The sequence below is a fragment of the Lithobates pipiens genome, unplaced genomic scaffold (assembly GCF_037356315.1).
Source record: "Lithobates pipiens isolate NorthernLeopardFrog02 unplaced genomic scaffold, aLitPip1_a1.2 Scaffold_1, whole genome shotgun sequence".
Lineage (NCBI taxonomy): Eukaryota > Metazoa > Chordata > Amphibia > Anura > Ranidae > Lithobates > Lithobates pipiens.
Window position 1 is genome coordinate 61862907 of NW_027507685.1, and position 23160 is coordinate 61886066.

General features: G+C 41.7%; 21 non-coding genes across 21 annotated transcripts; 5 read left to right on the forward strand and 16 right to left on the reverse strand.

Annotated features, from left to right (window-relative positions):
- Positions 1-812: 812 nt before the first annotated feature.
- On the reverse strand, positions 813-922 carry TRNAL-CAA (transfer RNA leucine (anticodon CAA)). Its single transcript has 2 exons — positions 885-922; positions 813-858 (listed from the first exon to the last, which is right to left on the reverse strand). It is a non-coding gene; the product is annotated as a tRNA-Leu (tRNA).
- A 2034-nt stretch (positions 923-2956) lies between these two features.
- On the reverse strand, positions 2957-3066 carry TRNAL-CAA (transfer RNA leucine (anticodon CAA)). The gene is made up of 2 exons: positions 3029-3066; positions 2957-3002 (listed from the first exon to the last, which is right to left on the reverse strand). It is a non-coding gene; the product is annotated as a tRNA-Leu (tRNA).
- Positions 3067-5098: 2032 nt separating this feature from the next.
- On the reverse strand, positions 5099-5208 carry TRNAL-CAA (transfer RNA leucine (anticodon CAA)). Its single transcript has 2 exons — positions 5171-5208; positions 5099-5144 (listed from the first exon to the last, which is right to left on the reverse strand). It is a non-coding gene; the product is annotated as a tRNA-Leu (tRNA).
- A 962-nt stretch (positions 5209-6170) lies between these two features.
- TRNAL-CAA (transfer RNA leucine (anticodon CAA)) lies at positions 6171-6280 on the reverse strand. The gene is made up of 2 exons: positions 6243-6280; positions 6171-6216 (listed from the first exon to the last, which is right to left on the reverse strand). It is a non-coding gene; the product is annotated as a tRNA-Leu (tRNA).
- A 272-nt stretch (positions 6281-6552) lies between these two features.
- TRNAR-UCG (transfer RNA arginine (anticodon UCG)) lies at positions 6553-6625 on the forward strand. Its single transcript has one exon. It is a non-coding gene; the product is annotated as a tRNA-Arg (tRNA).
- A 616-nt stretch (positions 6626-7241) lies between these two features.
- On the reverse strand, positions 7242-7351 carry TRNAL-CAA (transfer RNA leucine (anticodon CAA)). Its single transcript has 2 exons — positions 7314-7351; positions 7242-7287 (listed from the first exon to the last, which is right to left on the reverse strand). It is a non-coding gene; the product is annotated as a tRNA-Leu (tRNA).
- Positions 7352-8313: 962 nt separating this feature from the next.
- TRNAL-CAA (transfer RNA leucine (anticodon CAA)) lies at positions 8314-8423 on the reverse strand. Its single transcript has 2 exons — positions 8386-8423; positions 8314-8359 (listed from the first exon to the last, which is right to left on the reverse strand). It is a non-coding gene; the product is annotated as a tRNA-Leu (tRNA).
- A 962-nt stretch (positions 8424-9385) lies between these two features.
- TRNAL-CAA (transfer RNA leucine (anticodon CAA)) lies at positions 9386-9495 on the reverse strand. The gene is made up of 2 exons: positions 9458-9495; positions 9386-9431 (listed from the first exon to the last, which is right to left on the reverse strand). It is a non-coding gene; the product is annotated as a tRNA-Leu (tRNA).
- A 962-nt stretch (positions 9496-10457) lies between these two features.
- Positions 10458-10567, reverse strand: TRNAL-CAA (transfer RNA leucine (anticodon CAA)). Its single transcript has 2 exons — positions 10530-10567; positions 10458-10503 (listed from the first exon to the last, which is right to left on the reverse strand). It is a non-coding gene; the product is annotated as a tRNA-Leu (tRNA).
- Positions 10568-12600: 2033 nt separating this feature from the next.
- On the reverse strand, positions 12601-12710 carry TRNAL-CAA (transfer RNA leucine (anticodon CAA)). Its single transcript has 2 exons — positions 12673-12710; positions 12601-12646 (listed from the first exon to the last, which is right to left on the reverse strand). It is a non-coding gene; the product is annotated as a tRNA-Leu (tRNA).
- A 962-nt stretch (positions 12711-13672) lies between these two features.
- TRNAL-CAA (transfer RNA leucine (anticodon CAA)) lies at positions 13673-13782 on the reverse strand. The gene is made up of 2 exons: positions 13745-13782; positions 13673-13718 (listed from the first exon to the last, which is right to left on the reverse strand). It is a non-coding gene; the product is annotated as a tRNA-Leu (tRNA).
- Positions 13783-16887: 3105 nt separating this feature from the next.
- On the reverse strand, positions 16888-16997 carry TRNAL-CAA (transfer RNA leucine (anticodon CAA)). The gene is made up of 2 exons: positions 16960-16997; positions 16888-16933 (listed from the first exon to the last, which is right to left on the reverse strand). It is a non-coding gene; the product is annotated as a tRNA-Leu (tRNA).
- A 962-nt stretch (positions 16998-17959) lies between these two features.
- TRNAL-CAA (transfer RNA leucine (anticodon CAA)) lies at positions 17960-18069 on the reverse strand. Its single transcript has 2 exons — positions 18032-18069; positions 17960-18005 (listed from the first exon to the last, which is right to left on the reverse strand). It is a non-coding gene; the product is annotated as a tRNA-Leu (tRNA).
- Positions 18070-19031: 962 nt separating this feature from the next.
- TRNAL-CAA (transfer RNA leucine (anticodon CAA)) lies at positions 19032-19141 on the reverse strand. The gene is made up of 2 exons: positions 19104-19141; positions 19032-19077 (listed from the first exon to the last, which is right to left on the reverse strand). It is a non-coding gene; the product is annotated as a tRNA-Leu (tRNA).
- A 272-nt stretch (positions 19142-19413) lies between these two features.
- On the forward strand, positions 19414-19486 carry TRNAR-UCG (transfer RNA arginine (anticodon UCG)). The gene has a single exon. It is a non-coding gene; the product is annotated as a tRNA-Arg (tRNA).
- A 617-nt stretch (positions 19487-20103) lies between these two features.
- On the reverse strand, positions 20104-20213 carry TRNAL-CAA (transfer RNA leucine (anticodon CAA)). Its single transcript has 2 exons — positions 20176-20213; positions 20104-20149 (listed from the first exon to the last, which is right to left on the reverse strand). It is a non-coding gene; the product is annotated as a tRNA-Leu (tRNA).
- A 272-nt stretch (positions 20214-20485) lies between these two features.
- On the forward strand, positions 20486-20558 carry TRNAR-UCG (transfer RNA arginine (anticodon UCG)). The gene has a single exon. It is a non-coding gene; the product is annotated as a tRNA-Arg (tRNA).
- Positions 20559-21174: 616 nt separating this feature from the next.
- Positions 21175-21284, reverse strand: TRNAL-CAA (transfer RNA leucine (anticodon CAA)). The gene is made up of 2 exons: positions 21247-21284; positions 21175-21220 (listed from the first exon to the last, which is right to left on the reverse strand). It is a non-coding gene; the product is annotated as a tRNA-Leu (tRNA).
- A 272-nt stretch (positions 21285-21556) lies between these two features.
- TRNAR-UCG (transfer RNA arginine (anticodon UCG)) lies at positions 21557-21629 on the forward strand. The gene has a single exon. It is a non-coding gene; the product is annotated as a tRNA-Arg (tRNA).
- A 617-nt stretch (positions 21630-22246) lies between these two features.
- TRNAL-CAA (transfer RNA leucine (anticodon CAA)) lies at positions 22247-22356 on the reverse strand. Its single transcript has 2 exons — positions 22319-22356; positions 22247-22292 (listed from the first exon to the last, which is right to left on the reverse strand). It is a non-coding gene; the product is annotated as a tRNA-Leu (tRNA).
- Positions 22357-22628: 272 nt separating this feature from the next.
- Positions 22629-22701, forward strand: TRNAR-UCG (transfer RNA arginine (anticodon UCG)). Its single transcript has one exon. It is a non-coding gene; the product is annotated as a tRNA-Arg (tRNA).
- The last annotated feature ends 459 nt before the right edge of the window (positions 22702-23160 follow it).

Consider the following 23160-nt stretch of genomic DNA (forward strand, 5'->3'; position numbering starts at 1 on the left):
TCATACATTTCAGATCCTTTCTACCAAATCTCCTTGAGCAAAAAAAGTAGAAGATGTCCCAGGTGATCTTCGAGTGTTTGGTTGATCCGGGCGCCACAAACCAGAATCATGTCTTTGTGGCAGACCGCGTGGCCTAATGGATAAGGCGTCTGACTTCGGATCAGAAGATTGAGGGTTCGAGTCCCTTTGTGGTCGTTTTCTATGCTGCTTTCCAGTTCCTTCCTGTGACCTTCACTCGTAAATTCTTGCTTTAGCCATAACAACGTGCTTCTTGCTGGAGGCTTCCAATTTGCTGAAGCCCAGAGCCTCCAAACAGAAGTAAATCATAAAGTGGAAGTAAACCAATTGATTTAAGGGTTTCAAAACACAGTTACATGCATGGAATCCCGGGATTGATAACTGTCCCATTTGCTTGTGTTCTCAACCAAACTATCAAATCATCAAATGGCTGGTGTCATAACTTAAATATGCCTAAAATGGGAGAGCAACTGAGTATGTGCAGAACAGGTTGAAACAGCGTATTACTGGATTTCAAAGTGTATAGAAGCATATTTTTTAATGTTTTACATGAGTATATATGCAAAATGGGACAACCGGGAAGAGATGTAGCAGGACTTACTTTTCTGACTAAAGTTGCACTTTAAATGACAGATTTAACAGCATGGTCTAGCAGATTTTCCTCAAGAATTTGATCTTTATGTAGGATGTGCAAAGTTTTTGGATTTTTTTTCATGTTTTTTTGTCGGTGACATGGTAGCATGAAAACACAGCGGGAGTGGTGATTGTAGTTCAAGCTAAATGTGTAAACAGATTGTCAGAAGTGGGATTTGAACCCACGCCTCCATTTGGAGACCAGAACACCCACACAATGTGAAGAAACAGCTCTTGAGTCTGGCGCCTTAGACCACTCGGCCATCCTGACAAGATATATTGAGGTGCTATGGCTTCCTCTGGAAATATCATCTACTCGTGGTACTCTATTGATCTATTACCATTGTCAAGGAGCTGTATGAACACTCTGAACCTAGGCCATTTTGCAAATGCACTTCTTAAAGCATGACCTTGCACCAAGTCATACATTTCAGATCCTTTCTACCAAATCTCCTTGAGCAAAAAAAGTAGAAGATGTCCCAGGTGATCTTCGAGTGTTTGGTTGATCCGGGCGCCACAAACCAGAATCATGTCCTTGTGGCAGACCGCGTGGCCTAATGGATAAGGTGTCTGACTTCGGATCAGAAGATTGAGGGTTCGAGTCCCTTCGTGGTCGTTTTCTATGCTGCTTTCCAGTTCCTTCCTGTGACCTTCACTCGTAAATTCTTGCTTTAGCCATAACAACGTGCTTCTTGCTGGAGGCTTCCAATTTGCTGAAGCCCAGAGCCTCCAAACAGAAGTAAATCATAAAGTGGAAGTAAACCAATTGATTTAAGGGTTTCAAAACACAGTTACATGCATGGAATCCCGGGATTGATAACTGTCCCATTTGCTTGTGTTCTCAACCAAACTATCAAATCATCAAATGGCTGGTGTCATAACTTAAATATGCCTAAAATGGGAGAGCAACTGAGTATGTGCAGAGCAGGTTGAAACAGCGTATTACTGGATTTCAAAGTGTATAGAAGCATATTTTTTAATGTTTTACATGAGTATATATGCAAAATGGGACAACCGGGAAGAGATGTAGCAGGACTTACTTTTCTGACTAAAGTTGCACTTTAAATGACAGATTTAACAGCATGGTCTAGCAGATTTTCCTCAAGAATTTGATCTTTATGTAGGATGTGCAAAGTTTTGGGATTTTTTTTCATGTTTTTTTGTCGGTGACATGGTAGCATGAAAACACAGCGGGAGTGGTGATTGTAGTTCAAGCTAAATGTGTAAACAGATTGTCAGAAGTGGGATTTGAACCCACGCCTCCATTTGGAGACCAGAACACCCACACAATGTGAAGAAACAGCCCTTGAGTGTGGCGCCTTAGACCACTCGGCCATCCTGACAAGTTACATTGAGGTCCTTTGGCTTCCTCTGGAAATATCATCTACTCGTGGTACTCTATTGATCTATTACCATTGTCAAGGAGCTGTATGAACACTCTGAACCTAGGCCCTTTTGCAAATGCACTTCTTAAAGCATGACCTTGCACCAAGTCATACATTTCAGATCCTTTCTACCAAATCTCCTTGAGCAAAAAAAGTAGAAGATGTCCCAGGTGATCTTCGAGTGTTTGGTTGATCCGGGCGCCACAAACCAGAATCATGTCCTTGTGGCAGACCGCGTGGCCTATTGGATAAGGCGTCTGACTTCGGATCCGAAGATTGAAGGTTCGAGTCCCTTCGTGGTTGTTTTCTATGCTGCTTTCCAGTTCCTTCCTGTGACCTTCACTCGTAAATTCTTGCTTTAGCCATAACAACGTGCTTCTTGCTGGAGGCTTCCAATTTGCTGAAGCCCAGAGCCTCCAAACAGAAGTAAATCATAAAGTGGAAGTAAACCAATTGATTTAAGGGTTTCAAAACACAGTTACATGCATGGAATCCCGGGATTGATAACTGTCCCATTTGCTTGTGTTCTCAACCAAACTATCAAATCATCAAATGGCTGGTGTCATAACTTAAATATTTCCCCAAAATGGGAGAGCAACTGAGTATGTGCAGAGCAGGTTGAAACAGCGTATTACTGGATTTCAAAGTGTATAGAACCATATTTTTTAATGTTTTACATGAGTATATATGCAAAATGGGACAACCGGAAGAGATGTAGCAGGACTTACTTTTCTACTAAAGTTGCACTTTAAATGACAGATTTAACAGCATGGTCTAGCAGATTTTCCTCAAGAATTTGATCTTTATGTAGGATGTGCAAAGTTTTTGGATTTTTTTTCATGTTTTTTTGTCGGTGACATGGTAGCATGAAAACACAGCGGGAGTGGTGATTGTAGTTCAAGCTAAATGTGTAAACAGATTGTCAGAAGTGGGATTTGAACCCACGCCTCCATTTGGAGACCAGAACACCCACACAATGTGAAGAAACAGCTCTTGAGTCTGGCGCCTTAGACCACTCGGCCATCCTGACAAGATATATTGAGGTGCTATGGCTTCCTCTTGAAATATCATCTACTCGTGGTACTCTATTGATCTATTACCATTGTCAAGGAGCTGTATGAACACTCTGAACCTAGGCCATTTTGCAAATGCACTTCTTAAAGCATGACCTTGCACCAAGTCATACATTTCAGATCCTTTCTACCAAATCTCCTTGAGCAAAAAAAGTAGAAGATGTCCCAGGTGATCTTCGAGTGTTTGGTTGATCCGGCGCCACAAACCAGAAACATGTCTTTGTGGCAGACCGCGTGGCCTAATGGATAAGGCGTCTGACTTCGGATCAGAAGATTGAGGGTTCGAGTCCCTTTGTGGTCGTTTTCTATGCTGGTTTCCAGTTCCTTCCTGTGACCTTCACTCGTAAATTCTTGCTTTACCCATAACAACGTGCTTCTTGCTGGAGGCTTCCAATTTGCTGAAGCCCAGAGCCTCCAAACAGAAGTAAATCATAAAGTGGAAGTAAACCAATTGATTTAAGGGTTTCAAAACACAGTTACATGCATGGAATCCCGGGATTGATAACTGTCCCATTTGCTTGTGTTCTCAACCAAACTATCAAATCATCAAATGGCTGGTGTCATAACTTAAATATGCCTAAAATGGGAGAGCAACTGAGTATGTGCAGAACAGGTTGAAACAGCGTATTACTGGATTTCAAAGTGTATAGAAGCATATTTTTTAATGTTTTACATGAGTATATATGCAAAATGGGACAACCGGGAAGAGATGTAGCAGGACTTACTTTTCTGACTAAAGTTGCACTTTAAATGACAGATTTAACAGCATGGTCTAGCAGATTTTCCTCAAGAATTTGATCTTTATGTAGGATGTGCAAAGTTTTGGGATTTTTTTTCATGTTTTTTTGTCGGTGACATGGTAGCATGAAAACACAGCGGGAGTGGTGATTGTAGTTCAAGCTAAATGTGTAAACAGATTGTCAGAAGTGGGATTTGAACCCATGCCTCCATTTGGAGACCAGAACACCCACACAATGTGAAGAAACAGCTCTTGAGTCTGGCGCCTTAGACCACTCGGCCATCCTGACAAGATATATTGAGGTGCTATGGCTTCCTCTGGAAATATCATCTACTCGTGGTACTCTATTGATCTATTACCATTGTCAAGGAGCTGTATGAACACTCTGAACCTAGGCCATTTTGCAAATGCACTTCTTAAAGCATGACCTTGCACCAAGTCATACATTTCAGATCCTTTCTACCAAATCTCCTTGAGCAAAAAAAGTAGAAGATGTCCCAGGTGATCTTCGAGTGTTTGGTTGATCCGAACGCCACAAACCAGAATCATGTCCTTGTGGCAGACCGCGTGGCCTAATGGATAAGGCGACTGACTTCGGATCAGAAGATTGAGGGTTCGAGTCCCTTCGTGGTTGTTTTCTATGCTGCTTTCCAGTTCCTTCCTGTGACCTTCACTCGTAAATTCTTGCTTTACCCATAACAACGTGCTTCTTGCTGGAGGCTTCCAATTTGCTGAAGCCCAGAGCCTTAAAACAGAAGTAAATCATAAAGTGGAAGTAAACCAATTGATTTAAGGGTTTCAAAACACAGTTACATGCCTGGAATCCCGGGATTGATAACTGTCCCATTTGCTTGTGTTCTCAACCAAACTATCAAATCATCAAATGGCTGGTGTCATAACTTAAATATGCCTAAAATGGGAGAGCAACTGAGTATGTGCAGAGCAGGTTGAAACAGCGTATTACTGGATTTCAAAGTGTATAGAAGCATATTTTTTAATGTTTTACATGAGTATATATGCAAAATGGGACAACCGGAAGAGATGTAGCAGGACTTACTTTTCTGACTAAAGTTGCACTTTAAATGACAGATTTAACAGCATGGTCTAGCAGATTTTCCTCAAGAATTTGATCTTTATGTAGGATGTGCAAAGTTTTTGGATTTTTTTTCATGTTTTTTTGTCGGTGACATGGTAGCATGAAAACACAGCGGGAGTGGTGATTGTAGTTCAAGCTAAATGTGTAAACAGATTGTCAGAAGTGGGATTTGAACCCACGCCTCCATTTGGAGACCAGAACACCCACACAATGTGAAGAAACAGCTCTTGAGTCTGGCGCCTTAGACCACTCGGCCATCCTGACAAGATATATTGAGGTGCTATGGCTTCCTCTGGAAATATCATCTACTCGTAGTACCCTATTGATCTATTACCATTGTCAAGGAGCTGTATGAACACTCTGAACCTAGGCCCTTTTGCAAATGCACTTCTTAAAGCATGACCTTGCACCAAGTCATACATTTCAGATCCTTTCTACCAAATCTCCTTGAGCAAAAAAAGTAGAAGATGTCCCAGGTGATCTTCGAGTGTTTGGTTGATCCGGGCGCCACAAACCAGAATCATGTCCTTGTGGCAGACCGCGTGGCCTAATGGATAAGGCGTCTGACTTCGGATCCGAAGATTGAAGGTTCGAGTCCCTTCGTGGTTGTTTTCTATGCAGCTTTCCAGTTCCTTCCTGTGACCTTCACTCGTAAATTCTTGCTTTAGCCATAACAACGTGCTTCTTGCTGGAGGCTTCCAATTTGCTGAAGCCCAGAGCCTCCAAACAGAAGTAAATCATAAAGTGGAAGTAAACCAATTGATTTAAGGGTTTCAAAACACAGTTACATGCATGGAATCCCGGGATTGATAACTGTCCCATTTGCTTGTGTTCTCAACCAAACTATCAAATCATCAAATGGCTGGTGTCATAACTTAAATATTTCCCCAAAATGGGAGAGCAACTGAGTATGTGCAGAGCAGGTTGAAACAGCGTATTACTGGATTTCAAAGTGTATAGAACCATATTTTTTAATGTTTTACATGAGTATATATGCAAAATGGGACAACCGGACGAGATGTAGCAGGACTTACTTTTCTACTAAAGTTGCACTTTAAATGACAGATTTAACAGCATGGTCTAGCAGATTTTCCTCAAGAATTTGATCTTTATGTAGGATGTGCAAAGTTTTGGGATTTTTTTTCATGTTTTTTTGTCGGTGACATGGTAGCATGAAAACACAGCGGGAGTGGTGATTGTAGTTCAAGCTAAATGTGTAAACAGATTGTCAGAAGTGGGATTTGAACCCACGCCTCCATTTGGAGACCAGAACACCCACACAATGTGAAGAAACAGCTCTTGAGTCTGGCGCCTTAGACCACTCGGCCATCCTGACAAGATATATTGAGGTGCTATGGCTTCCTCTGGAAATATCATCTACTCGTGGTACTCTATTGATCTATTACCATTGTCAAGGAGCTGTATGAACACTCTGAACCTAGGCCCTTTTGCAAATGCACTTCTTAAAGCATGACCTTGCACCAAGTCATACATTTCAGATCCTTTCTACCAAATCTCCTTGAGCAAAAAAAGTAGAAGATGTCCCAGGTGATCTTCGAGTGTTTGGTTGATCTGGGCGCCACAAACCAGAATCATGTCCTTGTGGCAGACCGCGTGGCCTAATGGATAAGGCGTCTGACTTCGGATCAGAAGGTTGAGGGTTCGAGTCCCTTCGTGGTCGTTTTCTATGCTGCTTTCCAGTTCCTTCCTGTGACCTTCACTCGTAAATTCTTGCTTTAGCCATAACAACGTGCTTCTTGCTGGAGGCTTCCAATTTGCTGAAGCCCAGAGCCTCCAAACAGAAGTAAATCATAAAGTGGAAGTAAACCAATTGATTTAAGGGTTTCAAAACACAGTTACATGCATGGAATCCCGGGATTGATAACTGTCCCATTTGCTTGTGTTCTCAACCAAACTATCAAATCATCAAATGGCTGGTGTCATAACTTAAATATGCCTAAAATGGGAGAGCAACTGAGTATGTGCAGAGCAGGTTGAAACAGCGTATTACTGGATTTCAAAGTGTATAGAAGCATATTTTTTAATGTTTTACATGAGTATATATGCAAAATGGGACAACCGGAAGAGATGTAGCAGGACTTACTTTTCTGACTAAAGTTGCACTTTAAATGACAGATTTAACAGCATGGTCTAGCAGATTTTCCTCAAGAATTTGATCTTTATGTAGGATGTGCAAAGTTTTGGGATTTTTTTTCATGTTTTTTTGTCGGTGACATGGTAGCATGAAAACACAGCGGGAGTGGTGATTGTAGTTCAAGCTAAATGTGTAAACAGATTGTCAGAAGTGGGATTTGAACCCACGCCTCCATTTGGAGACCAGAACACCCACACAATGTGAAGAAACAGCCCTTGAGTCTGGCGCCTTAGACCACTCGGCCATCCTGACAAGATACATTGAGGTCCTTTGGCTTCCTCTGGAAATATCATCTACTCGTGGTACTCTATTGATCTATTACCATTGTCAAGGAGCTGTATGAACACTCTGAACCTAGGCCCTTTTGCAAATGCACTTCTTAAAGCATGACCTTGCACCAAGTCATACATTTCAGATCCTTTCTACCAAATCTCCTTGAGCAAAAAAAGTAGAAGATGTCCCAGGTGATCTTCGAGTGTTTGGTTGATCCGGGCGCCACAAACCAGAATCATGTCCTTGTGGCAGACCGCGTGGCCTATTGGATAAGGCGTCTGACTTCGGATCCGAAGATTGAAGGTTCGAGTCCCTTCGTGGTTGTTTTCTATGCTGCTTTCCAGTTCCTTCCTGTGACCTTCACTCGTAAATTCTTGCTTTAGCCATAACAACGTGCTTCTTGCTGGAGGCTTCCAATTTCCTGAAGCCCAGAGCCTCCAAACAGAAGTAAATCATAAAGTGGAAGTAAACCAATTGATTTAAGGGTTTCAAAACACAGTTACATGCATGGAATCCCGGGATTGATAACTGTCCCATTTGCTTGTGTTCTCAACCAAACTATCAAATCATCAAATGGCTGGTGTCATAACTTAAATATTTCCCCAAAATGGGAGAGCAACTGAGTATGTGCAGAGCAGGTTGAAACAGCGTATTACTGGATTTCAAAGTGTATAGAACCATATTTTTTAATGTTTTACATGAGTATATATGCAAAATGGGACAACCGGAAGAGATGTAGCAGGACTTACTTTTCTACTAAAGTTGCACTTTAAATGACAGATTTAACAGCATGGTCTAGCAGATTTTCCTCAAGAATTTGATCTTTATGTAGGATGTGCAAAGTTTTTGGATTTTTTTTCATGTTTTTTTGTCGGTGACATGGTAGCATGAAAACACAGCGGGAGTGGTGATTGTAGTTCAAGCTAAATGTGTAAACAGATTGTCAGAAGTGGGATTTGAACCCACGCCTCCATTTGGAGACCAGAACACCCACACAATGTGAAGAAACAGCTCTTGAGTCTGGCGCCTTAGACCACTCGGCCATCCTGACAAGATATATTGAGGTGCTATGGCTTCCTCTTGAAATATCATCTACTCGTGGTACTCTATTGATCTATTACCATTGTCAAGGAGCTGTATGAACACTCTGAACCTAGGCCATTTTGCAAATGCACTTCTTAAAGCATGACCTTGCACCAAGTCATACATTTCAGATCCTTTCTACCAAATCTCCTTGAGCAAAAAAAGTAGAAGATGTCCCAGGTGATCTTCGAGTGTTTGGTTGATCCGGGCGCCACAAACCAGAATCATGTCTTTGTGGCAGACCGCGTGGCCTAATGGATAAGGCGTCTGACTTCGGATCAGAAGATTGAGGGTTCGAGTCCCTTTGTGGTCGTTTTCTATGCTGCTTTCCAGTTCCTTCCTGTGACCTTCACTCGTAAATTCTTGCTTTACCCATAACAACGTGCTTCTTGCTGGAGGCTTCCAATTTGCTGAAGCCCAGAGCCTCCAAACAGAAGTAAATCATAAAGTGGAAGTAAACCAATTGATTTAAGGGTTTCAAAACACAGTTACATGCATGGAATCCCGGGATTGATAACTGTCCCATTTGCTTGTGTTCTCAACCAAACTATCAAATCATCAAATGGCTGGTGTCATAACTTAAATATGCCTAAAATGGGAGAGCAACTGAGTATGTGCAGAACAGGTTGAAACAGCGTATTACTGGATTTCAAAGTGTATAGAAGCATATTTTTTAATGTTTTACATGAGTATATATGCAAAATGGGACAACCGGGAAGAGATGTAGCAGGACTTACTTTTCTGACTAAAGTTGCACTTTAAATGACAGATTTAACAGCATGGTCTAGCAGATTTTCCTCAAGAATTTGATCTTTATGTAGGATGTGCAAAGTTTTTGGATTTTTTTTCATGTTTTTTTGTCGGTGACATGGTAGCATGAAAACACAGCGGGAGTGGTGATTGTAGTTCAAGCTAAATGTGTAAACAGATTGTCAGAAGTGGGATTTGAACCCACGCCTCCATTTGGAGACCAGAACACCCACACAATGTGAAGAAACAGCTCTTGAGTCTGGCGCCTTAGACCACTCGGCCATCCTGACAAGATATATTGAGGTGCTATGGCTTCCTCTGGAAATATCATCTACTCGTAGTACCCTATTGATCTATTACCATTGTCAAGGAGCTGTATGAACACTCTGAACCTAGGCCCTTTTGCAAATGCACTTCTTAAAGCATGACCTTGCACCAAGTCATACATTTCAGATCCTTTCTACCAAATCTCCTTGAGCAAAAAAAGTAGAAGATGTCCCAGGTGATCTTCGAGTGTTTGGTTGATCCGGGCGCCACAAACCAGAATCATGTCCTTGTGGCAGACCGCGTGGCCTAATGGATAAGGCGTCTGACTTCGGATCCGAAGATTGAAGGTTCGAGTCCCTTCGTGGTTGTTTTCTATGCTGCTTTCCAGTTCCTTCCTGTGACCTTCACTCGTAAATTCTTGCTTTAGCCATAACAACGTGCTTCTTGCTGGAGGCTTCCAATTTGCTGAAGCCCAGAGCCTCCAAACAGAAGTAAATCATAAAGTGGAAGTAAACCAATTGATTTAAGGGTTTCAAAACACAGTTACATGCATGGAATCCCGGGATTGATAACTGTCCCATTTGCTTGTGTTCTCAACCAAACTATCAAATCATCAAATGGCTGGTGTCATAACTTAAATATTTCCCCAAAATGGGAGAGCAACTGAGTATGTGCAGAGCAGGTTGAAACAGCGTATTACTGGATTTCAAAGTGTATAGAACCATATTTTTTAATGTTTTACATGAGTATATATGCAAAATGGGACAACCGGACGAGATGTAGCAGGACTTACTTTTCTACTAAAGTTGCACTTTAAATGACAGATTTAACAGCATGGTCTAGCAGATTTTCCTCAAGAATTTGATCTTTATGTAGGATGTGCAAAGTTTTTGGATTTTTTTTCATGTTTTTTTGTCGGTGACATGGTAGCATGAAAACACAGCGGGAGTGGTGATTGTAGTTCAAGCTAAATGTGTAAACAGATTGTCAGAAGTGGGATTTGAACCCACGCCTCCATTTGGAGACCAGAACACCCACACAATGTGAAGAAACAGCTCTTGAGTCTGGCGCCTTAGACCACTCGGCCATCCTGACAAGATATATTGAGGTGCTATGGCTTCCTCTTGAAATATCATCTACTCGTGGTACTCTATTGATCTATTACCATTGTCAAGGAGCTGTATGAACACTCTGAACCTACGCCATTTTGCAAATGCACTTCTTAAAGCATGACCTTGCACCAAGTCATACATTTCAGATCCTTTCTACCAAATCTCCTTGAGCAAAAAAAGTAGAAGATGTCCCAGGTGATCTCCGAGTGTTTGGTTGATCCGGGCGCCACAAACCAGAATCATGTCTTTGTGGCAGACCGCGTGGCCTAATGGATAAGGCGTCTGACTTCGGATCAGAAGATTGAGGGTTCGAGTCCCTTTGTGGTCGTTTTCTATGCTGCTTTCCAGTTCCTTCCTGTGACCTTCACTCGTAAATTCTTGCTTTACCCATAACAACGTGCTTCTTGCTGGAGGCTTCCAATTTGCTGAAGCCCAGAGCCTCCAAACAGAAGTAAATCATAAAGTGGAAGTAAACCAATTGATTTAAGGGTTTCAAAACACAGTTACATGCATGGAATCCCGGGATTGATAACTGTCCCATTTGCTTGTGTTCTCAACCAAACTATCAAATCATCAAATGGCTGGTGTCATAACTTAAATATGCCTAAAATGGGAGAGCAACTGAGTATGTGCAGAACAGGTTGAAACAGCGTATTACTGGATTTCAAAGTGTATAGAAGCATATTTTTTAATGTTTTACATGAGTATATATGCAAAATGGGACAACCGGGAAGAGATGTAGCAGGACTTACTTTTCTGACTAAAGTTGCACTTTAAATGACAGATTTAACAGCATGGTCTAGCAGATTTTCCTCAAGAATTTGATCTTTATGTAGGATGTGCAAAGTTTTGGGATTTTTTTTCATGTTTTTTTGTCGGTGACATGGTAGCATGAAAACACAGCGGGAGTGGTGATTGTAGTTCAAGCTAAATGTGTAAACAGATTGTCAGAAGTGGGATTTGAACCCATGCCTCCATTTGGAGACCAGAACACCCACACAATGTGAAGAAACAGCTCTTGAGTCTGGCGCCTTAGACCACTCGGCCATCCTGACAAGATATATTGAGGTGCTATGGCTTCCTCTGGAAATATCATCTACTCGTGGTACTCTATTGATCTATTACCATTGTCAAGGAGCTGTATGAACACTCTGAACCTAGGCCATTTTGCAAATGCACTTCTTAAAGCATGACCTTGCACCAAGTCATACATTTCAGATCCTTTCTACCAAATCTCCTTGAGCAAAAAAAGTAGAAGATGTCCCAGGTGATCTTCGAGTGTTTGGTTGATCCGGGCGCCACAAACCAGAATCATGTCCTTGTGGCAGACCGCGTGGCCTAATGGATAAGGCGTCTGACTTCAGATCAGAAGATTGAGGGTTCGAGTCCCTTCGTGGTCGTTTTCTATGCTGCTTTCCAGTTCCTTCCTGTGACCTTCACTCGTAAATTCTTGCTTTACCCATAACAACGTGCTTCTTGCTGGAGGCTTCCAATTTGCTGAAGCCCAGAGCCTCCAAACAGAAGTAAATCATAAAGTGGAAGTAAACCAATTGATTTAAGGGTTTCAAAACACAGTTACATGCCTGGAATCCCGGGATTGATAACTGTCCCATTTGCTTGTGTTCTCAACCAAACTATCAAATCATCAAATGGCTGGTGTCATAACTTAAATATGCCTAAAATGGGAGAGCAACTGAGTATGTGCAGAGCAGGTTGAAACAGCGTATTACTGGATTTCAAAGTGTATAGAAGCATATTTTTTAATGTTTTACATGAGTATATATGCAAAATGGGACAACCGGAAGAGATGTAGCAGGACTTACTTTTCTGACTAAAGTTGCACTTTAAATGAGAGATTTAACAGCATGGTCTAGCAGATTTTCCTCAAGAATTTGATCTTTATGTAGGATGTGCAAAGTTTTTGGATTTTTTTTCATGTTTTTTTGTCGGTGACATGGTAGCATGAAAACACAGCGGGAGTGGTGATTGTAGTTCAAGCTAAATGTGTAAACAGATTGTCAGAAGTGGGATTTGAACCCACGCCTCCATTTGGAGACCAGAACACCCACACAATGTGAAGAAACAGCTCTTGAGTCTGGCGCCTTAGACCACTCGGCCATCCTGACAAGATATATTGAGGTGCTATGGCTTCCTCTGGAAATATCATCTACTCGTAGTACCCTATTGATCTATTACCATTGTCAAGGAGCTGTATGAACACTCTGAACCTAGGCCCTTTTGCAAATGCACTTCTTAAAGCATGACCTTGCACCAAGTCATACATTTCAGATCCTTTCTACCAAATCTCCTTGAGCAAAAAAAGTAGAAGATGTCCCAGGTGATCTTCGAGTGTTTGGTTGATCCGGGCGCCACAAACCAGAATCATGTCCTTGTGGCAGACCGCGTGGCCTAATGGATAAGGCGTCTGACTTCGGATCCGAAGATTGAAGGTTCGAGTCCCTTCGTGGTTGTTTTCTATGCTGCTTTCCAGTTCCTTCCTGTGACCTTCACTCGTAAATTCTTGCTTTAGCCATAACAACGTGCTTCTTGCTGGAGGCTTCCAATTTGCTGAAGCCCAGAGCCTCCAAACAGAAGTAAATCATAAAGTGGAAGTAAACCAATTGATTTAAGGGTTTCAAAACACAGTTACATGCATGGAATCCCGGGATTGATAACTGTCCCATTTGCTTGTGTTCTCAACCAAACTATCAAATCATCAAATGGCTGGTGTCATAACTTAAATATTTCCCCAAAATGGGAGAGCAACTGAGTATGTGCAGAGCAGGTTGAAACAGCGTATTACTGGATTTCAAAGTGTATAGAACCATATTTTTTAATGTTTTACATGAGTATATATGCAAAATGGGACAACCGGACGAGATGTAGCAGGACTTACTTTTCTACTAAAGTTGCACTTTAAATGACAGATTTAACAGCATGGTCTAGCAGATTTTCCTCAAGAATTTGATCTTTATGTAGGATGTGCAAAGTTTTTGGATTTTTTTTCATGTTTTTTTGTCGGTGACATGGTAGCATGAAAACACAGCGGGAGTGGTGATTGTAGTTCAAGCTAAATGTGTAAACAGATTGTCAGAAGTGGGATTTGAACCCACGCCTCCATTTGGAGACCAGAACACCCACACAATGTGAAGAAACAGCTCTTGAGTCTGGCGCCTTAGACCACTCGGCCATCCTGACAAGATATATTGAGGTGCTATGGCTTCCTCTTGAAATATCATCTACTCGTGGTACTCTATTGATCTATTACCATTGTCAAGGAGCTGTATGAACACTCTGAACCTACGCCATTTTGCAAATGCACTTCTTAAAGCATGACCTTGCACCAAGTCATACATTTCAGATCCTTTCTACCAAATCTCCTTGAGCAAAAAAAGTAGAAGATGTCCCAGGTGATCTCCGAGTGTTTGGTTGATCCGGGCGCCACAAACCAGAATCATGTCTTTGTGGCAGACCGCGTGGCCTAATGGATAAGGCGTCTGACTTCGGATCAGAAGATTGAGGGTTCGAGTCCCTTTGTGGTCGTTTTCTATGCTGCTTTCCAGTTCCTTCCTGTGACCTTCACTCGTAAATTCTTGCTTTACCCATAACAACGTGCTTCTTGCTGGAGGCTTCCAATTTGCTGAAGCCCAGAGCCTCCAAACAGAAGTAAATCATAAAGTGGAAGTAAACCAATTGATTTAAGGGTTTCAAAACACAGTTACATGCATGGAATCCCGGGATTGATAACTGTCCCATTTGCTTGTGTTCTCAACCAAACTATCAAATCATCAAATGGCTGGTGTCATAACTTAAATATGCCTAAAATGGGAGAGCAACTGAGTATGTGCAGAACAGGTTGAAACAGCGTATTACTGGATTTCAAAGTGTATAGAAGCATATTTTTTAATGTTTTACATGAGTATATATGCAAAATGGGACAACCGGGAAGAGATGTAGCAGGACTTACTTTTCTGACTAAAGTTGCACTTTAAATGACAGATTTAACAGCATGGTCTAGCAGATTTTCCTCAAGAATTTGATCTTTATGTAGGATGTGCAAAGTTTTGGGATTTTTTTTCATGTTTTTTTGTCGGTGACATGGTAGCATGAAAACACAGCGGGAGTGGTGATTGTAGTTCAAGCTAAATGTGTAAACAGATTGTCAGAAGTGGGATTTGAACCCATGCCTCCATTTGGAGACCAGAACACCCACACAATGTGAAGAAACAGCTCTTGAGTCTGGCGCCTTAGACCACTCGGCCATCCTGACAAGATATATTGAGGTGCTATGGCTTCCTCTGGAAATATCATCTACTCGTGGTACTCTATTGATCTATTACCATTGTCAAGGAGCTGTATGAACACTCTGAACCTAGGCCATTTTGCAAATGCACTTCTTAAAGCATGACCTTGCACCAAGTCATACATTTCAGATCCTTTCTACCAAATCTCCTTGAGCAAAAAAAGTAGAAGATGTCCCAGGTGATCTTCGAGTGTTTGGTTGATCCGGGCGCCACAAACCAGAATCATGTCCTTGTGGCAGACCGCGTGGCCTAATGGATAAGGCGTCTGACTTCAGATCAGAAGATTGAGGGTTCGAGTCCCTTCGTGGTCGTTTTCTATGCTGCTTTCCAGTTCCTTCCTGTGACCTTCACTCGTAAATTCTTGCTTTACCCATAACAACGTGCTTCTTGCTGGAGGCTTCCAATTTGCTGAAGCCCAGAGCCTCCAAACAGAAGTAAATCATAAAGTGGAAGTAAACCAATTGATTTAAGGGTTTCAAAACACAGTTACATGCCTGGAATCCCGGGATTGATAACTGTCCCATTTGCTTGTGTTCTCAACCAAACTATCAAATCATCAAATGGCTGGTGTCATAACTTAAATATGCCTAAAATGGGAGAGCAACTGAGTATGTGCAGAGCAGGTTGAAACAGCGTATTACTGGATTTCAAAGTGTATAGAAGCATATTTTTTAATGTTTTACATGAGTATATATGCAAAATGGGACAACCGGAAGAGATGTAGCAGGACTTACTTTTCTGACTAAAGTTGCACTTTAAATGAGAGATTTAACAGCATGGTCTAGCAGATTTTCCTCAAGAATTTGATCTTTATGTAGGATGTGCAAAGTTTTTGGATTTTTTTTCATGTTTTTTTGTCGGTGACATGGTAGCATGAAAACACAGCGGGAGTGGTGATTGTAGTTCAAGCTAAATGTGTAAACAGATTGTCAGAAGTGGGATTTGAACCCACGCCTCCATTTGGAGACCAGAACACCCACACAATGTGAAGAAACAGCTCTTGAGTCTGGCGCCTTAGACCACTCAGCCATCCTGACAAGATATATTGAGGTGCTATGGCTTCCTCTGGAAATATCATCTACTCGTAGTACCCTATTGATCTATTACCATTGTCAAGGAGCTGTATGAACACTCTGAACCTAGGCCCTTTTGCAAATGCACTTCTTAAAGCATGACCTTGCACCAAGTCATACATTTCAGATCCTTTCTACCAAATCTCCTTGAGCAAAAAAAGTAGAAGATGTCCCAGGTGATCTTCGAGTGTTTGGTTGATCCGGGCGCCACAAACCAGAATCATGTACTTGTGGCAGACCGCGTGGCCTAATGGATAAGGCGTCTGACTTCGGATCCGAAGATTGAAGGTTCGAGTCCCTTCGTGGTTGTTTTCTATGCTGCTTTCCAGTTCCTTCCTGTGACCTTCACTCGTAAATTCTTGCTTTAGCCATAACAACGTGCTTCTTGCTGGAGGCTTCCAATTTGCTGAAGCCCAGAGCCTCCAAACAGAAGTAAATCATAAAGTGGAAGTAAACCAATTGATTTAAGGGTTTCAAAACACAGTTACATGCATGGAATCCCGGGATTGATAACTGTCCCATTTGCTTGTGTTCTCAACCAAACTATCAAATCATCAAATGGCTGGTGTCATAACTTAAATATTTCCCCAAAATGGGAGAGCAACTGAGTATGTGCAGAGCAGGTTGAAACAGCGTATTACTGGATTTCAAAGTGTATAGAACCATATTTTTTAATGTTTTACATGAGTATATATGCAAAATGGGACAACCGGACGAGATGTAGCAGGACTTACTTTTCTACTAAAGTTGCACTTTAAATGACAGATTTAACAGCATGGTCTAGCAGATTTTCCTCAAGAATTTGATCTTTATGTAGGATGTGCAAAGTTTTTGGATTTTTTTTCATGTTTTTTTGTCGGTGACATGGTAGCATGAAAACACAGCGGGAGTGGTGATTGTAGTTCAAGCTAAATGTGTAAACAGATTGTCAGAAGTGGGATTTGAACCCACGCCTCCATTTGGAGACCAGAACACCCACACAATGTGAAGAAACAGCTCTTGAGTCTGGCGCCTTAGACCACTCGGCCATCCTGACAAGATATATTGAGGTGCTATGGCTTCCTCTTGAAATATCATCTACTCGTGGTACTCTATTGATCTATTACCATTGTCAAGGAGCTGTATGAACACTCTGAACCTACGCCATTTTGCAAATGCACTTCTTAAAGCATGACCTTGCACCAAGTCATACATTTCAGATCCTTTCTACCAAATCTCCTTGAGCAAAAAAAGTAGAAGATGTCCCAGGTGATCTTCGAGTGTTTGGTTGATCCGGGCGCCACAAACCAGAATCATGTCTTTGTGGCAGACCGCGTGGCCTAATGGATAAGGCGTCTGACTTCGGATCAGAAGATTGAGGGTTCGAGTCCCTTTGTGGTCGTTTTCTATGCTGCTTTCCAGTTCCTTCCTGTGACCTTCACTCGTAAATTCTTGCTTTAGCCATAACAACGTGCTTCTTGCTGGAGGCTTCCAATTTGCTGAAGCCCAGAGCCTCCAAACAGAAGTAAATCATAAAGTGGAAGTAAACCAATTGATTTAAGGGTTTCAAAACACAGTTACATGCATGGAATCCCGGGATTGATAACTGTCCCATTTGCTTGTGTTCTCAACCAAACTATCAAATCATCAAATGGCTGGTGTCATAACTTAAATATGCCTAAAATGGGAGAGCAACTGAGTATGTGCAGAACAGGTTGAAACAGCGTATTACTGGATTTCAAAGTGTATAGAAGCATATTTTTTAATGTTTTACATGAGTATATATGCAAAATGGGACAACCGGGAAGAGATGTAGCAGGACTTACTTTTCTGACTAAAGTTGCACTTTAAATGACAGATTTAACAGCATGGTCTAGCAGATTTTCCTCAAGAATTTGATCTTTATGTAGGATGTGCAAAGTTTTGGGATTTTTTTTCATGTTTTTTTGTCGGTGACATGGTAGCATGAAAACACAGCGGGAGTGGTGATTGTAGTTCAAGCTAAATGTGTAAACAGATTGTCAGAAGTGGGATTTGAACCCACGCCTCCATTTGGAGACCAGAACACCCACACAATGTGAAGAAACAGCTCTTGAGTCTGGCGCCTTAGACCACTCGGCCATCCTGACAAGATATATTGAGGTGCTATGGCTTCCTCTGGAAATATCATCTACTCGTAGTACCCTATTGATCTATTACCATTGTCAAGGAGCTGTATGAACACTCTGAACCTAGGCCCTTTTGCAAATGCACTTCTTAAAGCATGACCTTGCACCAAGTCATACATTTCAGATCCTTTCTACCAAATCTCCTTGAGCAAAAAAAGTAGAAGATGTCCCAGGTGATCTTCGAGTGTTTGGTTGATCCGGGCGCCACAAACCAGAATCATGTCCTTGTGGCAGACCGCGTGGCCTAATGGATAAGGCGTCTGACTTCGGATCCGAAGATTGAAGGTTCGAGTCCCTTCGTGGTTGTTTTCTATGCTGCTTTCCAGTTCCTTCCTGTGACCTTCACTCATAAATTCTTGCTTTAGCCATAACAACGTGCTTCTTGCTGGAGGCTTCCAATTTGCTGAAGCCCAGAGCCTCCAAACAGAAGTAAATCATAAAGTGGAAGTAAACCAATTGATTTAAGGGTTTCAAAACACAGTTACATGCATGGAATCCCGGGATTGATAACTGTCCCATTTGCTTGTGTTCTCAACCAAACTATCAAATCATCAAATGGCTGGTGTCATAACTTAAATATTTCCCCAAAATGGGAGAGCAACTGAGTATGTGCAGAGCAGGTTGAAACAGCGTATTACTGGATTTCAAAGTGTATAGAACCATATTTTTTAATGTTTTACATGAGTATATATGCAAAATGGGACAACCGGAAGAGATGTAGCAGGACTTACTTTTCTACTAAAGTTGCACTTTAAATGACAGATTTAACAGCATGGTCTAGCAGATTTTCCTCAAGAATTTGATCTTTATGTAGGATGTGCAAAGTTTTTGGATTTTTTTTCATGTTTTTTTGTCGGTGACATGGTAGCATGAAAACACAGCGGGAGTGGTGATTGTAGTTCAAGCTAAATGTGTAAACAGATTGTCAGAAGTGGGATTTGAACCCACGCCTCCATTTGGAGACCAGAACACCCACACAATGTGAAGAAACAGCTCTTGAGTCTGGCGCCTTAGACCACTCGGCCATCCTGACAAGATATATTGAGGTGCTATGGCTTCCTCTGGAAATATCATTTACTCGTAGTACTCTATTGATCTATTACCATTGTCAAGGAGCTGTATGAACACTCTGAACCTAGGCCCTTTTGCAAATGCACTTCTTAAAGCATGACCTTGCACCAAGTCATACATTTCAGATCCTTTCTACCAAATCTCCTTGAGCAAAAAAAGTAGAAGATGTCCCAGGTGATCTTCGAGTGTTTGGTTGATCCGGGCGCCACAAACCAGAATCATGTCCTTGTGGCAGACCGCGTGGCCTAATGGATAAGGCGTCTGACTTCGGATCAGAAGATTGAGGGTTCGAGTCCCTTCGTGGTCGTTTTCTATGCTGCTTTCCAGTTCATTCCTGTGACCTTCACTCGTAAATTCTTGCTTTACCCATAACAACGTGCTTCTTGCTGGAGGCTTCCAATTTGCTGAAGCCCAGAGCCTCCAAACAGAAGTAAATCATAAAGTGGAAGTAAACCAATTGATTTAAGGGTTTCAAAACACAGTTACATGCCTGGAATCCCGGGATTGATAACTGTCCCATTTGCTTGTGTTCTCAACCAAACTATCAAATCATCAAATGGCTGGTGTCATAACTTAAATATTTCCCCAAAATGGGAGAGCAACTGAGTATGTGCAGAGCAGGTTGAAACAGCGTATTACTGGATTTCAAAGTGTATAGAACCATATTTTTTAATGTTTTACATGAGTATATATGCAAAATGGGACAACCGGAAGAGATGTAGCAGGACTTACTTTTCTACTAAAGTTGCACTTTAAATGACAGATTTAACAGCATGGTCTAGCAGATTTTCCTCAAGAATTTGATCTTTATGTAGGATGTGCAAAGTTTTTGGATTTTTTTTCATGTTTTTTTGTCGGTGACATGGTAGCATGAAAACACAGCGGGAGTGGTGATTGTAGTTCAAGCTAAATGTGTAAACAGATTGTCAGAAGTGGGATTTGAACCCACGCCTCCATTTGGAGACCAGAACACCCACACAATGTGAAGAAACAGCTCTTGAGTCTGGCGCCTTAGACCACTCGGCCATCCTGACAAGATATATTGAGGTGCTATGGCTTCCTCTGGAAATATCATCTACTCGTAGTACTCTATTGATCTATTACCATTGTCAAGGAGCTGTATGAACACTCTGAACCTAGGCCCTTTTGCAAATGCACTTCTTAAAGCATGACCTTGCACCAAGTCATACATTTCAGATCCTTTCTACCAAATCTCCTTGAGCAAAAAAAGTAGAAGATGTCCCAGGTGATCTTCGAGTGTTTGGTTGATCCGGGCGCCACAAACCAGAATCATGTCTTTGTGGCAGACCGCGTGGCCTAATGGATAAGGCGTCTGACTTCGGATCAGAAGATTGAGGGTTCGAGTCCCTTCGTGGTCGTTTTCTATGCTGCTTTCCAGTTCCTTCCTGTGACCTTCACTCGTAAATTCTTGCTTTAGCCATAACAACGTGCTTCTTGCTGGAGGCTTCCAATTTGCTGAAGCCCAGAGCCTCCAAACAGAAGTAAATCATAAAGTGGAAGTAAACCAATTGATTTAAGGGTTTCAAAACACAGTTACATGCCTGGAATCCCGGGATTGATAACTGTCCCATTTGCTTGTGTTCTCAACCAAACTATCAAATCATCAAATGGCTGGTGTCATAACTTAAATATGCCTAAAATGGGAGAGCAACTGAGTATGTGCAGAGCAGGTTGAAACAGCGTATTACTGGATTTCAAAGTGTATAGAAGCATATTTTTTAATGTTTTACATGAGTATATATGCAAAATGGGACAACCGGAAGAGATGTAGCAGGACTTACTTTTCTGACTAAAGTTGCACTTTAAATGACAGATTTAACAGCATGGTCTAGCAGATTTTCCTCAAGAATTTGATCTTTATGTAGGATGTGCAAAGTTTTTGGATTTTTTTTCATGTTTTTTTGTCGGTGACATGGTAGCATGAAAACACAGCGGGAGTGGTGATTGTAGTTCAAGCTAAATGTGTAAACAGATTGTCAGAAGTGGGATTTGAACCCACGCCTCCATTTGGAGACCAGAACACCCACACAACGTGAAGAAACAGCTCTTGAGTCTGGCGCCTTAGACCACTCGGCCATCCTGACAAGATATATTGAGGTGCTATGGCTTCCTCTGGAAATATCATCTACTCGTGGTACTCTATTGATCTATTACCATTGTCAAGGAGCTGTATGAACACTCTGAACCCAGGCCATTTTGCAAATGCACTTCTTAAAGCATGACCTTGCACCAAGTCATACATTTCAGATCCTTTCTACCAAATCTCCTTGAGCAAAAAAAGTAGAAGATGTCCCAGGTGATCTTCGAGTGTTTGGTTGATCCGGGCGCCACAAACCAGAATCATGTCCTTGTGGCAGACCGCGTGGCCTAATGGATAAGGCGTCTGACTTCGGATCAGAAGATTGAGGGTTCGAGTCCCTTCGTGGTCGTTTTCTATGCTGCTTTCCAGTTCCTTCCTGTGACCTTCACTCGTAAATTCTTGCTTTACCCATAACAACGTGCTTCTTGCTGGAGGCTTCCAATTTGCTGAAGCCCAGAGCCTCCAAACAGAAGTAAATCATAAAGTGGAAGTAAACCAATTGATTTAAGGGTTTCAAAACACAGTTACATGCCTGGAATCCCGGGATTGATAACTGTCCCATTTGCTTGTGTTCTCAACCAAACTATCAAATCATCAAATGGCTGGTGTCATAACTTAAATATTTCCCCAAAATGGGAGAGCAACTGAGTATGTGCAGAGCAGGTTGAAACAGCGTATTACTGGATTTCAAAGTGTATAGAAGCATATTTTTTAATGTTTTACATGAGTATATATGCAAAATGGGACAACCGGAAGAGATGTAGCAGGACTTACTTTTCTACTAAAGTTGCACTTTAAATGACAGATTTAACAGCATGGTCTAGCAGATTTTCCTCAAGAATTTGATCTTTATGTAGGATGTGCAAAGTTTTTGGATTTTTTTTCATGTTTTTTTGTCGGTGACATGGTAGCATGAAAACACAGCGGGAGTGGTGATTGTAGTTCAAGCTAAATGTGTAAACAGATTGTCAGAAGTGGGATTTGAACCCACGCCTCCATTTGGAGACCAGAACACCCACACAATGTGAAGAAACAGCTCTTGAGTCTGGCGCCTTAGACCACTCGGCCATCCTGACAAGATATATTGAGGTGCTATGGCTTCCTCTGGAAATATCATCTACTCGTAGTACTCTATTGATCTATTACCATTGTCAAGGAGCTGTATGAACACTCTGAACCTAGGCCCTTTTGCAAATGCACTTCTTAAAGCATGACCTTGCACCAAGTCATACATTTCAGATCCTTTCTACCAAATCTCCTTGAGCAAAAAAAGTAGAAGATGTCCCAGGTGATCTTCGAGTGTTTGGTTGATCCGGGCGCCACAAACCAGAATCATGTCTTTGTGGCAGACCGCGTGGCCTAATGGATAAGGCGTCTGACTTCGGATCAGAAGATTGAGGGTTCGAGTCCCTTCGTGGTCGTTTTCTATGCTGCTTTCCAGTTCCTTCCTGTGACCTTCACTCGTAAATTCTTGCTTTAGCCATAACAACGTGCTTCTTGCTGGAGGCTTCCAATTTGCTGAAGCCCAGAGCCTCCAAACAGAAGTAAATCATAAAGTGGAAGTAAACCAATTGATTTAAGGGTTTCAAAACACAGTTACATGCCTGGAATCCCGGGATTGATAACTGTCCCATTTGCTTGTGTTCTCAACCAAACTATCAAATCATCAAATGGCTGGTGTCATAACTTAAATATGCCTAAAATGGGAGAGCAACTGAGTATGTGCAGAGCAGGTTGAAACAGCGTATTACTGGATTTCAAAGTGTATAGAAGCATATTTTTTAATGTTTTACATGAGTATATATGCAAAATGGGACAACCGGAAGAGATGTAGCAGGACTTACTTTTCTGACTAAAGTTGCACTTTAAATGACAGATTT